This window comes from Polypterus senegalus, chromosome 16 (assembly GCF_016835505.1).
Source record: "Polypterus senegalus isolate Bchr_013 chromosome 16, ASM1683550v1, whole genome shotgun sequence".
In the NCBI taxonomy this organism is placed as follows: domain Eukaryota; kingdom Metazoa; phylum Chordata; class Cladistia; order Polypteriformes; family Polypteridae; genus Polypterus; species Polypterus senegalus.
In genome coordinates this window covers 5,051,833-5,070,989 of record NC_053169.1, presented here as the reverse complement: position 1 = coordinate 5,070,989, position 19,157 = coordinate 5,051,833, and the positions used below count along the sequence as shown (strand labels likewise).

Below are 19,157 nucleotides of genomic sequence, written 5' to 3'. Positions count from 1 at the left end.
GATGGATGGAGTGAAAAACATTGATATTCTCATTACAATGGCACCTGTAGCAGGTTCTGCCAGCGATTACAGACTTTATAAAGGAGGAAGACGAGGAAGAGGAGGAGGAGGAAGATAAGGATGTCGAGAAGGAGAAGGAGGACAAGGAGGAGGAGGACGATGATGATGAGGGGGATGAGGAAGAGAAGGAGGAACAAGAGGACAAGGAGGAGGATGAGGAGAAAGAGAAGGAGGAGGAAGAGGAGTGCTTGTGTTTTCCATGTTTCCTTACATTCTGCTTTGTCGCAGTTTTCAATTTCATTCCATGACTTTGTTGCCACCTGAGCACCTCTGCCATCGTGGAGAGAGGAGCCACACAAGGTGTCTACATCACCTCCCTTCTGCCTCTTCTTGAAATTCCACATTTTAGGTACTCAGCCCTGCAATGTCAGGACAACTGCAGTGAAGATGAAGTCCGAGATGTTCAATGAATGATTTTGGGTGATGCGTCACATGGCTTGGACTATCAAAAAAGCTGGGTGATAAAATTGTATGGCAGTTGTAGCCAGTAGGGGGCGACGCTGAGCCCTGAAGCCCTCCAATCACACCCAAACCAGTCAGAGGTTCAAATAAGTCCCATTGTATTATATTAATAAATGTTATCTCCACAGATCAAAATAAGAACAACCAAAGTAACCCGTCCAGAAACCAATCCTCCTTCTTCACACTCGTCCACCTCCTCATCCACCTCCTCCAAGCTCTGTCTGCTGGCTCAGATGATGCGCCTCCCATTAACTTTGACCCCACAGTACTCTCTGCACAAGGCCCATAGGAAGCCCTTCTTGGTGTGACATGGATCCCCGCATAGTAGGGAGCACATCCCCCTGCAGCGCCCCCTAGTGGGACCCACAGAACCCAACACGGCTGCATTCCAGAACTCCAATTCCCATGGTGCCCCGTGTGGGAATCTAAAGGGGACCCAAATCCCAGGGAGCTGCTGCCCTCTAGTGTACCGGGGAACGCAGTACCCAGATGCTGGTGTCTCTCCTGGTGCCCCCATCATGCTGGCCTCCTTGCCAGGTAAGGATTTTTGTACCCATCCCGTCAGAGAGCCAGTCCTTTTGCTTTCTTATCTCGTGGCGTCCCCTCTGGGATGCCGTGCAGCACTCACACAGTGGAGTGGGTTATGGCACACAGCACTGAATTGAGCAGAGCCGACTCTTTGGAGGAATCCTCGGCAGTCAAGCGGAAAGGAAAACAATCTGGTGAGACATTGAAGATGGAGGGCCTGCTGGAGGGGGCGCTTATACCAATCAAATGAAGACAAGGAACATGGAAGAGCTTGAAATGAAACCGTTGACCACAAGACACAGTGAGATGCTGACAGTAGGGGGCGCCAGGACACTCACATCCCAATTTATGATACGGCCCACCACGAAAGGCACTATATTTAAAAAGAGACGGGTCATTTGAAGTGAGGCTCCTCACAATCAGACCTCAGTGAGGACACAATGACCAGCCCAGAACACCACGCTGGTCCTCCTCCTCCTCACCTGAACAGATGCAGCAGCTCACGTGTCCTTCATCCTGAGCGCAGTCCTTTCTGCAGCCGCAGCATTCTGTGAATGCCCGGCGCCTAATGAAGTAATTGAATTACCGTCGTCCACTGAGTTACTCCGTGCATCGATTGCTAAAGCTGAAGGCCCGTCTCTTTCATTCTCTTTGATCGAATGTCGCGCCGTGCATGTTTGGTGATTGTAACACGATTACTGGGGGTATTGAATTTCTTTTTAGATGACGTGCGAAAATCCATCAGAAAACGATGATCAGGCTCATCGAAATCAGAGGAGCACACTGAGCCTTCACGACAGCATGGCGGCATCGGAAAGGGCGACTCAGCGAAAGACCCCCGGTGGACAGCGACGCCCAGTGACCCTTACTGGTTCAAAATGTCAAAACGTTGATGTGGAAAAACCGGTTACCACGGTGAAGAGGAAAGAAGGTTAAAGTGACGACGAGATCAGGTATGCCGATGAAAAGGGAAGAGCGGGACGCATAAAGTGGAGGAAACACAGAAGACGAACGGAGAAAAGGGGACCGTAGGTGAGAAGAAGCTGGCATTAGCGATGACGAAGGGAGACCTTAAAAAGTCCTGCGGGAATACGTGACCCCAGCTTGAGAAGAAGCCGAGATGAAAAAGTGTCTTTGAAGTCCTGTGAAGGAACACAGACAGAGAGGTCAGTGTGGCTGTGACCAGCGAATATGAGGCGATCTGCTCTCGACTTTGTGAGGCCTTAACTGAAGCGGCCTGCTTAGATGGCTGGACACGTCCGACACGAAATGCAGTGGAGAAGATTGTTAGACTGGCAAGAGCCATGAAATTGAATGTCAGGACGTGTGAAGTGCGACACGTAAGAAGGAAAAATGTGAGGTCTGAATATGCAATGGGGGGTCTGAAAATCGAGAGTCCACCATATGGGAAGGAGTTAGGAGTCATGGTAGACTTGACACTCTCAACTGGCAGGCAGTGTGCAGAAGAATGTCAGGTTATATAGCGCCTTGACGTGTGGAGTGCAAGTCACAGGAGGTTATAACACATTGGTGAGGCCTCATCTGGAGTGCAGTTGGGGTCTCCAGGCTACAAAAAGGACATAACAGTCCAAGAAAAGGTCCAGAGAAGAGCAACGGGGCTAAGTCCTGGGCTATAGGGGATAAGTTATGAGGTCAGAAAATTGAGAGTCCACCTCACGAGAAGGATTTAGGAGTCACAGTGGACTCCAGTGTTGAGAAGCCATGAAGAAGGCTCACAGACTGTCAGGTTATATAGCGCCTTGACGTGTGGAGTTACAAGTCACAGGAGGGTCTGCTCAGGCTTTATAACACACTGGTGAGGTCTCATCTGGAGTCCTGCATGCAGTTGGGGTCTCCAGGCTACAAAAAGGACATAACAGCACAAGAAAAGGTCCAGAGAGGAGCGACTGGGCTGATTATGATGGGCTACTGGGAATGAGTGAAGAGGAAAGATTAAAAGAGCTGAGCCTTTACAGTGATGAAGAGGAGACCTGAGTAAGAGAATTAGTCCAGCAGATCGAGACGGTGACTTTAAAATGAGGTCTTCAAGAACACAGAGACACAGTTGGAAACTTGTGAAGGGGAAATTTGGCACAAACATTAGGAAGTTTTTCTGATAGACACATGGAGTAAGTGACCAGGTAGTGTGGTGGACAGCAGGACTTCAGGGACCTTCAAACCTTGACTTGATGTATTTTTAGAAGAATGAAGTGGACAGGACTGGTGAACTTTGTGGGGCTGAATGGCCTCTTCTTGTCCGGACTGTTCTGATGTTTAATATTGAACTTACCAGGGAGGCCCAATACAAGAGCATTACGGGTGACATAACTGCAAGTGACACAGTGGCTCCTGTGACAGCTCAAAGTGGCAAGTGAAGAATGTGGCTTTCCTCTGTGAAGTGATTGCTTGTGTAGATTTGGTGGTCGAATGCAGGAGATGAAGGGAGGATGAGGAAAAAAAGGCTTCTGTGGAAAGATCAGCCTGCAAAATGGGGACATGTGGGAGAGATAAAGTGTTGTGGTGGGATGGGGGGACCAGCAGGCTGTGGGTTTCATTACTTGGTTTCTTCTTACAAGGTCTGCTCCTAACTTGACATAGAGAAGGGTCTCCTCCACTGATGAAGAAACTCCTCATCCTGAGGGCTTCATTACAGACGTCCACATGGAGTCTAAGGAAGTGTGAAAGAGGGACAGCGTGTTTAGTACGCCAGAGATGGAAGGAGCTGCAGACAAGGAAACTGTGGGACTCAGTGGGCTTGTAATAGACGGGGGCTTGAAGTCCTGCATCTGCAGCACCACACTAACAGAAAGGCTGATACGACGCATCAAACAGGAGATCAAATGTATAAAATACGTGTAAATCAGTAATCTCGAAACTCTGAGGGGGATCGAGGGGCTTCTCAGTATAATATATCAGTAGTATTGAAACTGTGAGGGGTTTCTCGTTATAATATGCGTTGTGTGGGACAGCCGGGATTCTTACCAAGCTGGGATGCCTTCAAGGACCAGGGCAATACCTCCCCCAGGACAACAGAGGGCAGCACCCCCCTGGCCTGGTACAGCGCCACAGGTTTGGATCATGGAAGCTCAACACTGCTGTGGCTCGTGGCCACCACCAGGCGGCGCATGGTGAATGGCCGAGTCCTCTTCAGCGGGAGTGCCACCAACACCCAGAAGGAGATCACAGGACACCTGGTGCCCTTCCACTTGCTCTATAACTCCACTCCAGTCAGGGGGCCGGAGTCGAGAGGAAGTGGATGAAGCTTGAGGGAGGAATGGAAGAGGAAGAACGAGAGAGAAAAGAGAACAAAGGAGTGTCTGTACTGTTTGGTGCTCTCTGTACTGTGCTGTTGTGCTGAGGGGAGTGAGGGAGAAGTGCTTGCCCACCATAATAAATGTGTGTGACTCTGTGCTTGTGCCTGGTGGCTGTTGTGTCAGGTGTTTGGGGAGATGTGCGCCCCCTGCTGGTCACAATGAAGATCAGCCCACTCAATTGTGAGCCTTGGACAGACCCCTGGCTGATCTGGGATGGTGTGACAGTCAGGTGAGTGGACGTGGGTGGCAAGCGTGTGTGTGCAGGTTGGGGGGTCCAGAGCTGCTGGGAGCTGGGGGGCAGTTATCCATTTTTGGCTTCAGTATCACTTTGGTATTTGGTCCTGAGGTGCTACTGCTGGTATCGGTGCAGAAGATCAGCTTTTAGTAGTACGCTGTATATAAACACACAGTGGATTCAGAGTATCGAGACCCCGTCACTTTCCGCGCACTTTATTGTCTTGTAGATTTCATTTTAATTGGATACATTTGCCATTTTGCCAATCAATCTACACTCAATAACCCGTAATGACAAGCCATGGGCTCAGTGGCTGTGGGCGCGTGTGGTGGCATAGCCGGTGGGCCGCAGGACGCTCATTTGGGGGCATGCGAGCTGATTGCGTGTAACACGCAGGCACAGTCAGTTCAGGTGGTGCCCATTGACACCCTGCTGGTCGTTAGGCAGACCACCTGTGCTCACAAAGTGTATAGAGGAGCCAGGGAAAGACAATGAGGGAGAAAGAAACCAAAAAAAAAAAAAAAAGGACCGAACAGAAGTTGATGGCCGAGCCCCTGAAGGGTGGTCTGTGAGACGACCTCCGGGATGAGTGAGCAGCTAATAAGGAAGGAGCGGAGATCGTGAAAGAGAGCGCTAGACGACGAAAGGCCTGCTGTGCCGATGTGTTTGGGGGTCTGGAGGGCTTTAGAACGCGCTGGACTACCAAGGGTTAAGGGTAGGAATATCTCCGACCTTTCCTTGAGTTTTTACCCACCACATTTCTACCACGTGTTTTCTTTATTAATGGATTATTTATTCCTGGATTGTTTAAACTTGTATCTGTTAGCCGTTTCAATGGATTATTCATTAATGGAAAAGAACCTCCGCTGCACTGTTTGCAGAATAAAAGCACAACGCACGTTCTGTCCCAACTGGTCGTATCGACGACCCCCGGGTTCAAGGGGTGATGCCAGCTGCTTGCCCACCACAAGCTCTGCACGCATGACGCTGCCTGGGCTCGGATTGGCGCGCCCACCTGTTCAGAAAGGAGTTGGTTAAAAGGCCGCGGCTGGCATTGTGGAGCAAACGCGAATTGATTTTCTTTTTCATGTTCCTCATCTATTCATAACATTTAAATCGCATTTCGGGAAGACGACGCTTGTATTAATTATTAGGCTCTGATGCTTTGCGCTTGCATCCTCTCAATTTTATCTTCTGCCTAATGAATTATTTAGTTGACACCATTTACATAAATGAATAATTCATCAGCTGCTCAGCGCGTCTTTAAGTGCGGGGATCGACAACCGAGCGAGGGGATGAAAAGCGAAGGAAAGAGCGCGGCGTCCGTCTGGCCGTCTGCTTTCATTTATTCTTTTAATAAAGACGAGCCCCCCCAATCGCCACCACCAGACATGGTCAATCTCGGCGTTCTTTCGCTTTGCCGTTAGTCAAGTATTTGTCAGAGAAATTGAAAACCAAAACGATACAAAGAACACCTTTGACTGGAAAAGCTGCACCCACAAAAGCGACTGATGGCGTCTTCCTTAAGGCTTTTCAAGCAGCACCTCTGGACAGAAGCCCACCGCTTCATCGGCCCACCACTCGGCCGTCTGTCCTGCTGCTTGTCGCTTCGCTGGTCGGAGTTTAATCTCACCGGACAAATGCGTGATAAAAATGCCCGCTTTGTCATTTCAGGGTGCACTTTAACGAGCCGTCATTTGTGTTCTGTCACCGCCTGCCGGAATGGACTGAGACGCCATGTAAGGTGCAGAAAGCAAACTCTGCCTTTACAGGATGAATATTTCAGTATGGCTGAACGTCAGATCCATGAAAGTTCAGACGTGTGCAGTCCGTGCTAAAAAGGTGTAATCGCCATTAAAACGGAATTCGATCAGCGTGGTCGTCCCGCCGCTGGGCTCCTGGGACACGCTGAGCAGAAAAAACGGCACAGCACATTAAAATAACGGCCTTTAAATTTCTTTATAAGGTAAAACCAAATGAACATCCCCGTCAGAGAACGCGTTCATCGCGTTGTTATATACGTCGGCTCTGCCAAGTGGTTTGAAATGCGCAATAAACGGGTAAACCGACCATGAATAACGGGGGGCTCCCTGTGAACGTTCGCGTTCCACATCTGAGCTCCCATCTCAGTCAACGACTCGACTCTGTCTATGTAATGCATCGACTTTCCCAGTGGGTGGCGCAGTGGTGGTGCTGCTGCCCCTCAGGATGGAGACTGGCGTTCACATCCGGGGGTCTCTATCAATGGAGTTTGCATGTAAGTGTGGAGTTCCAGACACCGTCCAAACACTTGCAGGTTAGCTGGATTGCAAATGCTACAGTGGCCCTGGTGTGTGTGTGGACTGGCACCCAATGCTAGCTGGGATAGACTCCACCACCCCATGACCCTGGTCTGGATGAAGTAAGTTAGAAATATCATGACATGACTTTAATAGTGCCTTATAAAGGAGTTCATGGCAAAGCATCACAACTTAATAAGGCTCATGGCTAGTCGTCATTTATTTTATATAGCGCCTTTCTAAGCAATTGACAGACTAGAAAGCGCAATGGAGATCTATTTGGAACAAAACAAGCTCGTTTAGATAAAATCTGTTGTTTAAAATGTATAGCGACTTTCACAGCACTTACGTCGCACCGCGTGCTACAAAGTGCACAGAAACGCAAATGAATGCAAAATGATGCCAAGAAAGCAGCTTACATGGCTTAGAAAAAAATCTTCACTTAATATTCATATTCATAATGTGGACTTCATATTCTGTGGCATAGTGGGCAAGGCTTTGGACTTCGAGCCCTGAGATTGTGGGTTCGGATCCCACTGCTGACACCTGTGTGACCAGAGCAAGTGCCTTCACCTGCCTGAGCGCCAATGGAGAAAAATAAAAAGAAAGGGGAGAAATAGTCCTTTGGATAAAGGAGTCAGCAAAAAAGAAATAACGATAATAATAATGATAATAATACTGTTGTTAATAACAGATCGACAGGAAGATAAGCTACAGTAATACGAAAGGTGCTATATCTTTATATAAGAGGTAGAGGTGAAAAACAATGATAGAAAGGCACTATATACTAGATATAGACACATGACTGCATAATACCCAGCTGCCATTAATAGAAAGGCACTATATACTAGATATTGATATATGATGGCATAATGGCTAGTTGCTGTGTTTCCCAGCTGATGGCATGCAGGTCTGAGTCCTGATGTGGGCACAAAGTGCTTTTCTTTGGGCAGGCAGTGTTGCAAGGTGGTTAAGGCTTTGAACGTAATTTATTCAAGTCCCACTACTGACACGGTGACACTGTGACCATGAGCAAGTCACTTCACCTGCCTGTACTTCCACTGCAAAGCACAAAAGCACTGGCACCAATTGTATGTCACCCGTTTTCCTTTTTGCCACGCAGGCACTGCCCCTCGCTATAGCTTTACGTGTCTGAGGTCACCAGGCCTATGATGGCGGTTCGTTCGTTCAGTGCGGCATTCATGTGTCCCTATCTGATGGCCAATTCACGTTGTTACCCCCATCGCTTCATTCATCTACTGGTTCAGTTTTAAAACTGCCGTTACGGCTCCTTGTTTCCAAGACGTTGTCTCGTGAATATTGATGAGTGACCCAAGTGTAATATTCCTAATCGTTTTGCAGCGTGATGATGTTTTATTCTGTCCTGAGGGTTATTTGGGCTGATCACTCTAAAGCAGATCATGACAGCTTCACAAAGGGGACACTCGGGTTAACCGTTTTTACGCAGAATTACAAGCCTGCGAGACACTCGGGGTTAATGCTAAGGAGCTTGAGCGTCACCTCCTGTGACTTGTACTCTGCACATCAAGGCGCTATATAACCTGACATTCTGTTAGCCTTCTTAAAGGCTTGTCTGGCAGCTGATAGTGTCGAGTCCACCACGACTCCTAAATCCTCGTAAGGTGGACTCTCAATTCTCAGACCTCCTGTTTTTACTTGTCACGTGTAAATACTTGAAATTTAATTAAGGTAAAAGGAATCTGCCACACATCTGCCCAAAGCTGCATGCTGTCCAAGTCCCCCTTCAATGGATTCTCGATGATCTGCCCGTCCACCGAGCTTAGAGACATTTTTGGTTGCCAAAAGAACAATCCATATGAAGATTCCAGAGCAAACTCTCTCTTTATTTGATCTGTAAAAGGCTCCATCAATGACCACAAATAGATGATGGCAGACTCGTGAAGTCCCAGTGGGCTCCTGATTAGGCCAAGTTCAGGTCATCTTGATCGTTTGCATCCTGCCAGGTCACCAGCTTGGCATTAAAGATTTCAGTTTTGTCCACAAATTACCAACCTTTTTCAAAGTCTGAAGAACTAACTTCATAAGCTAAGAAGCCTCCAAGAATGAAAGCAATGCTCCACAAGGACCCCAGTAAAGTGACATTAAGACTGAGGGATGGGCTCCAGTATCGCCAGGCACTGCCAGGGTAAGTGGGTTAGGGAAAAGGAAGGGCAGCTGTAGAGTGCCGTGTACATATTAGAAGAATGTCGATGAGAAGAGGGCATTCAGCCCAGCAAAGCTCACCAGTCCGGTCCATTGAATTCCTCCAAAGTAACATCAAATTGAATCCTGAGGGTCCCTAAAGTCCTCCTGTCCACCACTCCACTTGGACACTTACTCCAGTTGTCTATGGTTCTCTGCGTAAAGAAAGACTTCCTAATGTTTGTGCCAAACCCTTAACAAGTTTCCAACTTACTGAACCCATCTGTGACTAATTAGTCAGCCAAGGGACAAGTCGCCAAAATCATGAGCTGGCATTCCACCGTGTAAAGGAGCAGCGCCAGTGCCAGCTGCAGGGGTGCCGAGAATAAGCGCGAGTCTGTAAAGCTGAATAAGAATCATGGAGGCCACAGAGAGTGAGCTGCCAGAAAGAGCATCGCAGAGACTCCATAGCAGCACTGCATTGGTGTCAGCAGTGGGATGAGGAGAAGACCTACAGGCCACCTTAGCAAAGCACGGAGCGCCACGAAGACCCAAAATGGATTTACTGGAAACTCTTAAGGCTGACATCTGGGATCTGGATCTGCTGATATGCATTTGGTGCCAGTGCTACAGTAGAACTGAACTTTGGAAGCGGTGGCATTACTTGGATGTCATCCTGTGGTGGGCATTTGGAAATTCAGGGAGGGCAACTAAACGCCAAAGCCAACTTCATTTTTTTACTTGCGTTTTGATTGGTTGGGTAGAAGACTCTTTTGAGTGGACAGTTTCCACTTCATGCCCACCCGCAGCTGAGCCACCCATTCGTAGACTTTGCAGCTTTGCCATTTGGATTTGAATTATTCTGACAAACAGCCGTATGTGGCACAGCTCGGCTCGGCTCGGCTCGGCCGCTGTTCATAGTAATATGGATGTGCTGACCTGGTAACAAAAGGACACTAGCTAAAGCAGATGGCTACATGAAAAGGAGACCCCCAAGCCCCCCCATGCAGGCCTCTTAATGTATCACCGACTGTAGCCGCGAGATCAGGATTGGAATAGAAATGCGCACGCCTGCTGGGGGGTCTCGTGAGAATTAAGCTGATGAGGCTAATAAAACACAAAGACGTCAGCCGCGAGCCCCCAGTCAATTAGAGCACATGGAGGAGTCGGGGAGCTCAAGGACCCTCGGTCATCGCCTGAAGGCAGCGCTCTGAGCAACGGCACCAGAATCGCAACTCAGCAAGCGCGCCGAGGCCGAGCCCGTGGCAGGCACACCGCATGCGGCAGGACCCCAGCCAGCTCTCCATTTACAATATTAGGAGGTGGAGGAGCGCGGGCCGCGGCGTCAAAGGGTAAACGTATTCATCCTGAGCTCCATGAGAAGGAAGAGAATCGCGAATTACGTGCGGCGTCCTTGAGACGGGAGCAAAGCAGCTGAGCTTGGAGGAACATTTTTAATACGCTGGTTCTGCTCCAGGCTGTTCATCATCTGCCACATTCACCTAAAACTATGAACGTGTATACTGTATGAAGTCTAAAGAGTGCAGTGCCCCTCATGCTGATGACTGTTTCAAAAGATTTAAATATGAAAGTGAAGCCTGGATGAGCAGTTTGCTAAGATCGGAATATTCACTTGGTCAGCCTTTATGTTCCCAAGTAGATGATACAAGGCTGCGGGACCCCCGACTCAGCAAGGCGCCTGAGTTAACGACTGTATGGCCTCAAACAGGTCTTGCCTCATAAACGTGTCCGCTGTCGGGCAAAGTGGGCACTGCCCATTATACTAGGCTGTAGTGGCACAGCAGGCCTGCTAAGGAAGGAGATTTAACAGGGATACAGACCTCCGGCTGCACCAAGAGCCCACTCTCACTAAAAACGAAAGGGGCTGAACTCCAGCTTATACCAAAACCAGCCTGGACGTCATCTGGTAGCTGAGCTATAAATAAGAGGTGAAGTGACGTCACCCCAGAGGCCTCAGATGGCACAAAATGAACTCAAGGAAGAACAAACACCAAAACGTCAAGGAATGACAACAGGGATGGACAGAAGAACTCACCAAGGAGAAGACCCTGATTTTGTAACCGGAAGTGACTTTAATCCCACCAGGAGAAGGTTTACAATTCCTTCTCAAAAAGCAGCGGCCCCCATTCTCTAGCCACTCTCGCTGAACTCCCCGGAGACCCCCACAGGGGGCGCTCTGCCCTCACAGTTGTAAACCTTTAGCTGGTCTCCTCAATGTGAGAGGGACGTTCAGAAAGTGTCCGCTCCTTTATATGTTGGTTGGAAACGGAGAAGGCGGGAGGGAGGAGTAGTGAGTGGGCGTGTCTAAGAGGGTCATGTGACTCGGAAAACGGCATCGCAAATGCGAGGCGACTGTGTAGAAAAGTGACGTCATTTGTTTTTGAAATTCTTAGTCAATCGAGTTAAAAAAAAAAAGAAACTTCTTGAACGTCCTTCGTATAAAAGACCGCATTCCCCACAATGGACTCCCTACAAACCATTAGAGGAATTTAAAGTAATATCGTGTGGTGAAGTCAAGTCGAATGACGCCTTTAATTGGCTAACCAGAAAGTCTACAATACGCAAGCCTTCGGTGGCCCCTTCGCCCGCCAGAGTCAATATGGTATCTTATGCACGGCGGATGGCCACGTCTGTTGCGGACACTGCATTGCCGCCTCGTGCTCACGACACAAGCGTTTAACTTATGATAAAGTCCAGGATTGCTCCTTCCTGTGACGTAATGGAAGCCTCCAGAGCCGCCTTTCTCTTTCGTTTCGAATAACCAGATTCGTGTACTCGAAATCTCTTCATTTTGCTTAAAATGGGTATGCGAATGTCTTGTGCCCCCTACCCGACCAGATATTTACTATGACTATTGCGCTAACACTAATACTTTATTAAAACTCGGTGAAACATTAACTTGTAAGACGACTCGCCCACTTGCACTAGCTTCGCTTCAGCTGTGTCGTTATTTTCTTTCTGTTTTATATTCAATATATATTAGCGCGGCGGCCCCTGGGATTTGGCGGCCCTGTGCAGGTGCACAGTTTGCACACACCTAAGGCCGCCCTGCCTTCTTACTAAAAGTCAAATCTGAAAAACTGTCAGTTCAGCCTGAGAACATTCAGTAACAATCCTCCATCCATCATCCCAGCCGCTGTATCCTAACTACAGGGTCACGGGGGTCTGCTGGAGCCAATCCCAGCAAACACAGGACGCAAGGCAGGAAACAAACCCCGGAGCCCACCGCAGTCAATCACCTTTATCTTAACCAAAGGAATCTGCCGTATTGTTTTATTTTGCGTAGATAATTCTAATGTTTTTTTTTTTTTGCACACGTACAGTTTTATTCCTGTGGTATGTAGCTACTGCAATTAATAAGCAGGCCTAATAATTTAGATTGAAAAATTAAAAAACGAGTCTATATAATTTTAAAAACGATTTGTGCAGAACCTGAAAAAGTCACAACCGCTTTTTAAAAGCATTAATATTATGAGCATTGTAATCCTCCCGTTCAGATCAAGTCAGTGGTCCGCTGCCCTATTAGGGTCTGCAATCCGATCGCTTTGTCTTTGTATTTTGTGCCTTTTGTGACAAGAAGCCCAAGAGGTCATCGAATATCAAAGTAGAAGATGTGTGTGCCCCCCCCCGCCCACCATAAGAAAGACGCTGCGCTTCCCTGTCTCAATTATCGCTTGAGCACCGACGTCCACAGCGTGTGACTGCTGAGCGTCTCTCTCTTTGCCGGCACTCCCTTCACAGCTGATTCTGCCCCCCGATTCGACGATGGAGGGTCTGAATGCTCTGATGCTCTGTTGTCTCTTCCATTTTTTTCTCTCCTTTCGTTCTGAGCGCCGGAGCTGCAGCACCTTCACGACCGACATTTGGGGGGTGTTAGCACCGCCCGGCTACTCCTCGTTATTTAGAGCCTGCTGTCCGATTTCTCGCACGTCGGTGTAACGTTTACCGCGCCTCATCAGATGATTTGGGAATACCTTCGGATGTGTTGGGCATGTGCGAGAGTGACGTCATTCCACTCATCGCTCTATGGAGATGTCTGACTTTTAAGGAGCTTGAGATGTTCCTCACGGTGGTGCAGTGGCAGTGACACAATAAGGAGGCCATGCAGGGCTCAAGTCTCCGATGCTGCGTGTTTGGAGTCTGCATGCTGACCCCGTGTCTTCTGCATGTTCCGGTAACACCCCGCAGTCCAGAGACGTGCACACTAAAATGTCATCCTGCAATGGCCTGGTGTCTTGTCCAGGGATTGATGCTACTTTGCGCCTGTCGCTTGCTGGGATAGGCTGCAGCTTCTCTGTCACCCTGCTCTGGATAGGCAGGTATAGAAAATGGATGGATGGACTTGATGCTCCACGTCGATTTCCTGATAATCAGCCAAAGCTGACATTCACAGTTTCTTAAACTTCTTTTTGTTGTGACCCAACGTCACCCTTCTAAATGTCTTCCTTGTTAAATGCCTGAATGATAATCAGAGGTTTGGGCAAGTGTCCCCCTTGAAGAAGTGTAATCAATCATTGGGGGGGGGATAAAAGATGAACGTCTGGGCAGTGCCAGCTGCTTAATGAACCCACGGTGACCCACTTCACAAGCCACCCGCGACCCAACAGTAATGCCAGGAATCCGTGACCCGTTGTGGGTCGTGACCCTTAGTTTAACGAGCACTTCAATCTCCAAGTGAAAGGCGCGCTCCTCTGATGTTTCATCTCCATGTTCAGAGATTAAAAAGGGCAAAGGTGTTACACTTGAGTCAGGGTCACCCCCTGGCTGGGGTCCAAACGTCATTTTCTTGTCAGGTTTGTTCATTTTTGATTAGTTACTTTATGTTTCTTCATCTTTTATTCTGTTCCTTGGCAGTGCCAGTGCTCCCTTATTTGGTGCCCTAGGGCCAAGTTTATTAGTGTACCAGCCAACTGTTGGGCACCTAACCCATGTGGCTGGGTCCCCACACATTATGATCTGCATCCTCTGCCGATCCCTAATTTGCCTTAATGGTGGTGCCAGCCCTGTTCCTTGTGTATTGTGGGAGGTCCCCCAAGAGGCGGAGCCACCTGCCCATCAATGCCTGGCACTGACAGCTACCTTACAAAGGCGGGGGCAACCCAGAGTCTTTTGCGGTTCATTTGAATGTGCTTGGCAGTGGTGAGCTTCACAGTTTGTGATTTTCTGTACTTTTTGTGATTTTTGAATTTGTCCCTGGATTCTGCCTTGGGATTTTGTTTCCTTGGATTGCTTCGTGTTTCAGGCAGCTCTTCCTTGGCTTTATGAGCTCCATGGAATTTGCTTTTTGATCAAAGTAATTGTTGTGAGAAAAAAATATTTCTATTTAATCAAGATCCCGTGTTTGCTCTTATTACTAGCCTGGGTTTGATAGTTAAATCCCCCTCAGTGGGCATTTCTTGGAACTATTTGGGATTTACATGCTTGGGAATGTTCAAGTGTGAGAACACAAAAGTATATATATATATATAAAAAAAACCTAAAAAATGAACAAAACCAAGTCTGTGATCTGAAATTCAAATTCTAGAAGCAGCCGTGCACTAGAGGTTAGTATGGAAAGTCCGTCTTCCAAATCCCAAAGTCCAGAATTCCTAAAGTGAGGAGAAACAAGCAGACTTATGAAGGCCTGGGGGAGGAGAAACAGAAGAGCTGTGTGAGGGGGGCTCACCCCTCTAGGCTCAATTTGAAGAGGACAAAACACACAACATTAAAAACTAAAACGACACAACCAATCAAAAATAATTAAATGATAATCAAACATAAACAAAGAGAAAACCAAAAACATGCGGAGTGAAGATAAGTGCAACCAAATATATAAAAAATAATCAAATATCCATCCATTTTCCAACCTGCTGAATCCAAACACAAGGTCATGGGGGTCTGCTGGAGCCAATCCCAGCCAACACAGGGACCAATCTCGGGCAGAGTGCCAACCCACCGCAGGACACACACAAACGCACCAAGCACACACTAGGGCCAATTTAGAATCCCCAATCCACCTAACCTGCATGTCTTTGGGAGGAAACCGGAGTGCCCGGAGGAAACCCACGCAGACACGGGGAGAACACGCAAACTCCACGCAAGGAGGACCTGGGAAGGGAACCCGGGTCTACGAACTGCAAGGCAGCCACCCAATAATCAAATAACCAACCAAAGGATGAAATGTCAGTCAGTCATTATCCAACCTGCTATATCCTAATTACAGGGTCACGGGGGGTCTGCTGGAGCCAATCCCAGCCAACACAGGGCACAAGGCAGGAAACAAACCCCAGGCAGGGTGCCAACTCACTGCAGAAGGATGAAATGCTGGCAGTAAAATGAAAAGAGCATCGAGTGCCTGCCATGTTTGTGTGCCATGTAAAGCGGCCCCTCATTGGTCACCCCCCCCAACTTTCTTCCTCTGGCTCAACAGGAGATTAAGATTTAATACCACACTCATCTTCGTCACCCTCGCAGATCCTGCCACTACTTTGTCTTTTCACAAATGCGTTGACCTCAGCCCCAGCATGCTTGCCGACTACGCCAACATGAGCTTTGCACTTTCACACCGGCACATGCCCAGTGTTCTGCCTGAGAACGTTAATGAAGGTGGACTTTGGTGTTTCACACCTTTGCCCCCCACCATAATAATAATAAATGAGACGTTACAGACGGGCCTTGTTAACTGACAGACATCGTGTCTGGCAGGAGGATTTGGAGTGGAGTTAGATAAGTGAAAGGCACTATATAATAGATAGATAGATAAGTGAAAGGCACTATATAATAGATAGATATATACTGTAGATGGCACTATATAATAGATAGATAGATAGATAGATACTTTATTAATCCCAAGGGGAAATTCCCATACTCCAGCAGCAGCCTACTGATAAAGAAGAATATTAAATTAAAGAGTGATAACAATGCAGTGCAAGTTAAAATATGCCAGGTGGAGAGTGCCAGGCAGGTAAAAACAAAGAATAACTTTGTATAATGTTAACGCTTACCCCCCGAGTCGCATAGTGTGGGGTCTCCTCAGTCTGTCAGTGGAGCAGGATGGTGACAGCAGTCTGTCGCTGAAGCTGCTCCTCTATCTTTAGATGATCCTGTTCAGTGGATTCTCCATGATTGGCAGGAGTCTGCTCAGCGCCCGTCGCTCTGCCACAGATGTCAAACTGTCCACCTCCGTGCCTACAATAGACTCTGCCTTCCTCACCAGTTTGTCCCTCTTCTTTATGCTGCCTCCCCAGCACACCACCGCATAGAAGAGGGCGCTCGCCACAACCGTCTGGTAGAACATCTGCAGCATCTTATTACAGATGTTGAAGGATGCCAGCCTTAACGAGTTAACGATTTCTTCTCAGTTCTGTTCCAGGTGTGGCTCTCCTTCACACGTCACAATCACAGTTCAAGCCTGACAGGTCTTATTAGTGGAGTCAGTCGCTCAAGACCACATCATGAGAATGTGACCTCTTTCCGCAGTTGGCCCACTTTGACGCCATGTCTTTTTTGTATCTTCTCGCCCGGATTGATGTAAGGTCTCCTGGGCTGAAGACACATCCAGTGGATGTGAAGCCCCCCTGCTTGGTGGTCCTGTGCAGAGCTTACTGTGGTGTTGCAGAATGAAGATGTGATGAACTTCATGTTGACTTCATTTTGGTTTAAGGCAAAGGGTGTGTGTGGTGTGATTTGGCGCTGCCCGTCTCTGGCACTGACCTCACCACCCAGGTTGATAAAGCAAATGAGGACTTATGTACTATAAGAAGTGAATATGAAGTTGATTATATAGTGCCTTTTAACACCAGGTGGTCTGGGGGTCCATCACACCCTCCCCTCATTATGTCATTTCAGGTAGCTGCCAGGTGGAGGCACTCCCAGTCACAGGACGGTATGACTTTCAGTTCGCAGCAGCATACTGTGCAGCCCTGAGGTGGTCCGTCACCACAGTTTTTCATCGTGATGTTAACCCTTTCCCTGGCAGGTGTTCATATCGTGTTATATTCTTAGTTTGTTTGAAAAACACCTTATGATGGTGAAAGGCGCTATATCATAAAGAGTAATGGAGCGATGATTTCTCCTAACCCTCCTCAACTGACTGTGCTGCCACTAAACTTCAGTCTGCAAAGCGGAAATCGGAGACACATCAAGATGGTGGTGCCAGGAAGGGGTGCCCGCGGCGGTCAGCAAGCCGTCACTTGGATGAATATTGTTTTTGGCTCTTGTCAAAGAAGCTCAATGGTTGATGTTAACGGAGATGTTGTGACAAGAAAGAAAATCAACAGAAAAAATGAAAGAAATAAAAACGGAAAAACTGCCCATGCGTCCTTCCACTCGGCGGCACTCAGCGTCTCGGCCACTAGGGCGTCCTTTAATTAATTAAACATAGAGAGAGCCTTTTAATATTTTATAGCACCTTTACTATTAAACACTACCTGTTTACAATTATTTAACACTTGGGGGCTTCATCTCACAGGAGATCAGTAAGGTCGAGTGAGGCAGTTCAACACCCCTGCCACTAGGGGGCCACATTGCAAGATTTAGCATAGGGTTGCTTGATGTAAAAATGCATTTTTTAAGAATTGGTCTTTATTTTATATGGCGCCTTATGTTGACGAATGTCTAGAGTTGTGAAACAATTACTGCATCAACCGTGACACTGGAAGGTCCCATTGTGTCAGGTTTGTGACTCCCTTGATTTATAACCAAACACCCTCCTTGATTGCTTTCGTCCACCGTCTTGACGTTGATGGTGACGATGGGGACGAGTCCACTGTGACTCCCAGGTCCTTCTTATAAGCTTGTGGTGTGTTGAGAATCGGCCTTTGGAGCCTCAAGTTCCACCTTTACAGAAGTCACTTCAGCTCGTGATGCATTCAGAGTTTATAGCATTGAAGCCCCCCGCTTCATGTGGCACCTTGACGTCCCCCAGTCACAGCACTGAGCATGCAGAGGAGCCCAAGGAGTGTCAAGTCAAGCAAAGCACACAGTAAAGTACGCCCACTCCGTGAATGATTCACCAATCAGAAAAGAGCAGCTGCTAGAGCCCGCCCTCTCAGCTTTGACGAGTGAAAGTGACAGTTTTACATTCAAGCCCAATTACTTGTAGAGTTTGGAGGACAAAATGAAATAAATAAGCAATAAAAAAGCATATTCTGTGGCACATTTATTAATTCTCGCTCCTACTCTATTGCCACATTTCACCGCACTTTCATTCATTTACTGTACGTATTTAATGGCATTTGTTCGGGAGATTCCTCGATACTGAAATAGCGCCGCTCTTCAGGAACACAAAATATTAGCACAATGAAAACTAAACAAAATACCAACTTGTGAAATATGCCAAAAAAAAAATCATCTGACCAAATATTGAGAATTTGTGAGTGTCAAAACCCCTGACTGCAGATATGGGTGGTCTGGAGTAAATAAAAAAGCCTGATTAGCGTTAAGCTGCCCAAATTTGGGCTGTTTGTAAGAAATGTGATGATTTACTTCACGAGGCCGAAGGACAAAATAAATAAGAGGATTTGCTTCAGATATGTGAGATGTTCAAAAGTGTGCTTTTAATGTCTAAATATTCTCAACTGTAATAAGAGAAAAGCCAAGCAAAATGACCCCTTTTATTGGCTAATTAAAAAGATTACAATATGCCAGCTTTCGGGCCTGTCCGGCTGCAGTGTCTTTGTCATTTCAACAGGTGGTGCATCACCAACATTTATAGTAGCAACATGCTTTGCATTTGCTATTCCAACAGAGGGCACATCAGAAGCATTAACACTGCTTTTACTAATCCCATACAAATGGCATATCACAGAGACATATACATTGCATTTGTTATTCCAACAGATGGTGCACCAGAAACATTTGTAATAATAAAATGCTGACATGGTTTTAGAGTCGCAAAGCATATAGCTCCAAAAGCACTTCCAAAAATGCCACTTAGAGGGGGATATGACCATTAAACCCTGGCTAGTAATCTGGGCAAACACAGAGACTTTAGACATAACAAGATTCATTATCACAAAAATGCTCTGTCTCACTGCGTAGCGCCGAAGAGCACACAAAAGCCATAAATGAGCTGTCAGGATGACAAACCAAAGTGAGCAATGTACCAAAAACACA

General features: G+C 47.4%; 1 protein-coding gene across 1 annotated transcript in view; it reads right to left on the bottom strand.

The window, feature by feature from the left end:
* The window catches only part of LOC120516645 (synapse differentiation-inducing gene protein 1), an 81,633-nt gene that overhangs the window by 2,881 nt on the left and 59,595 nt on the right, over positions 1-19,157 (bottom strand). The window lies entirely within an intron of this gene.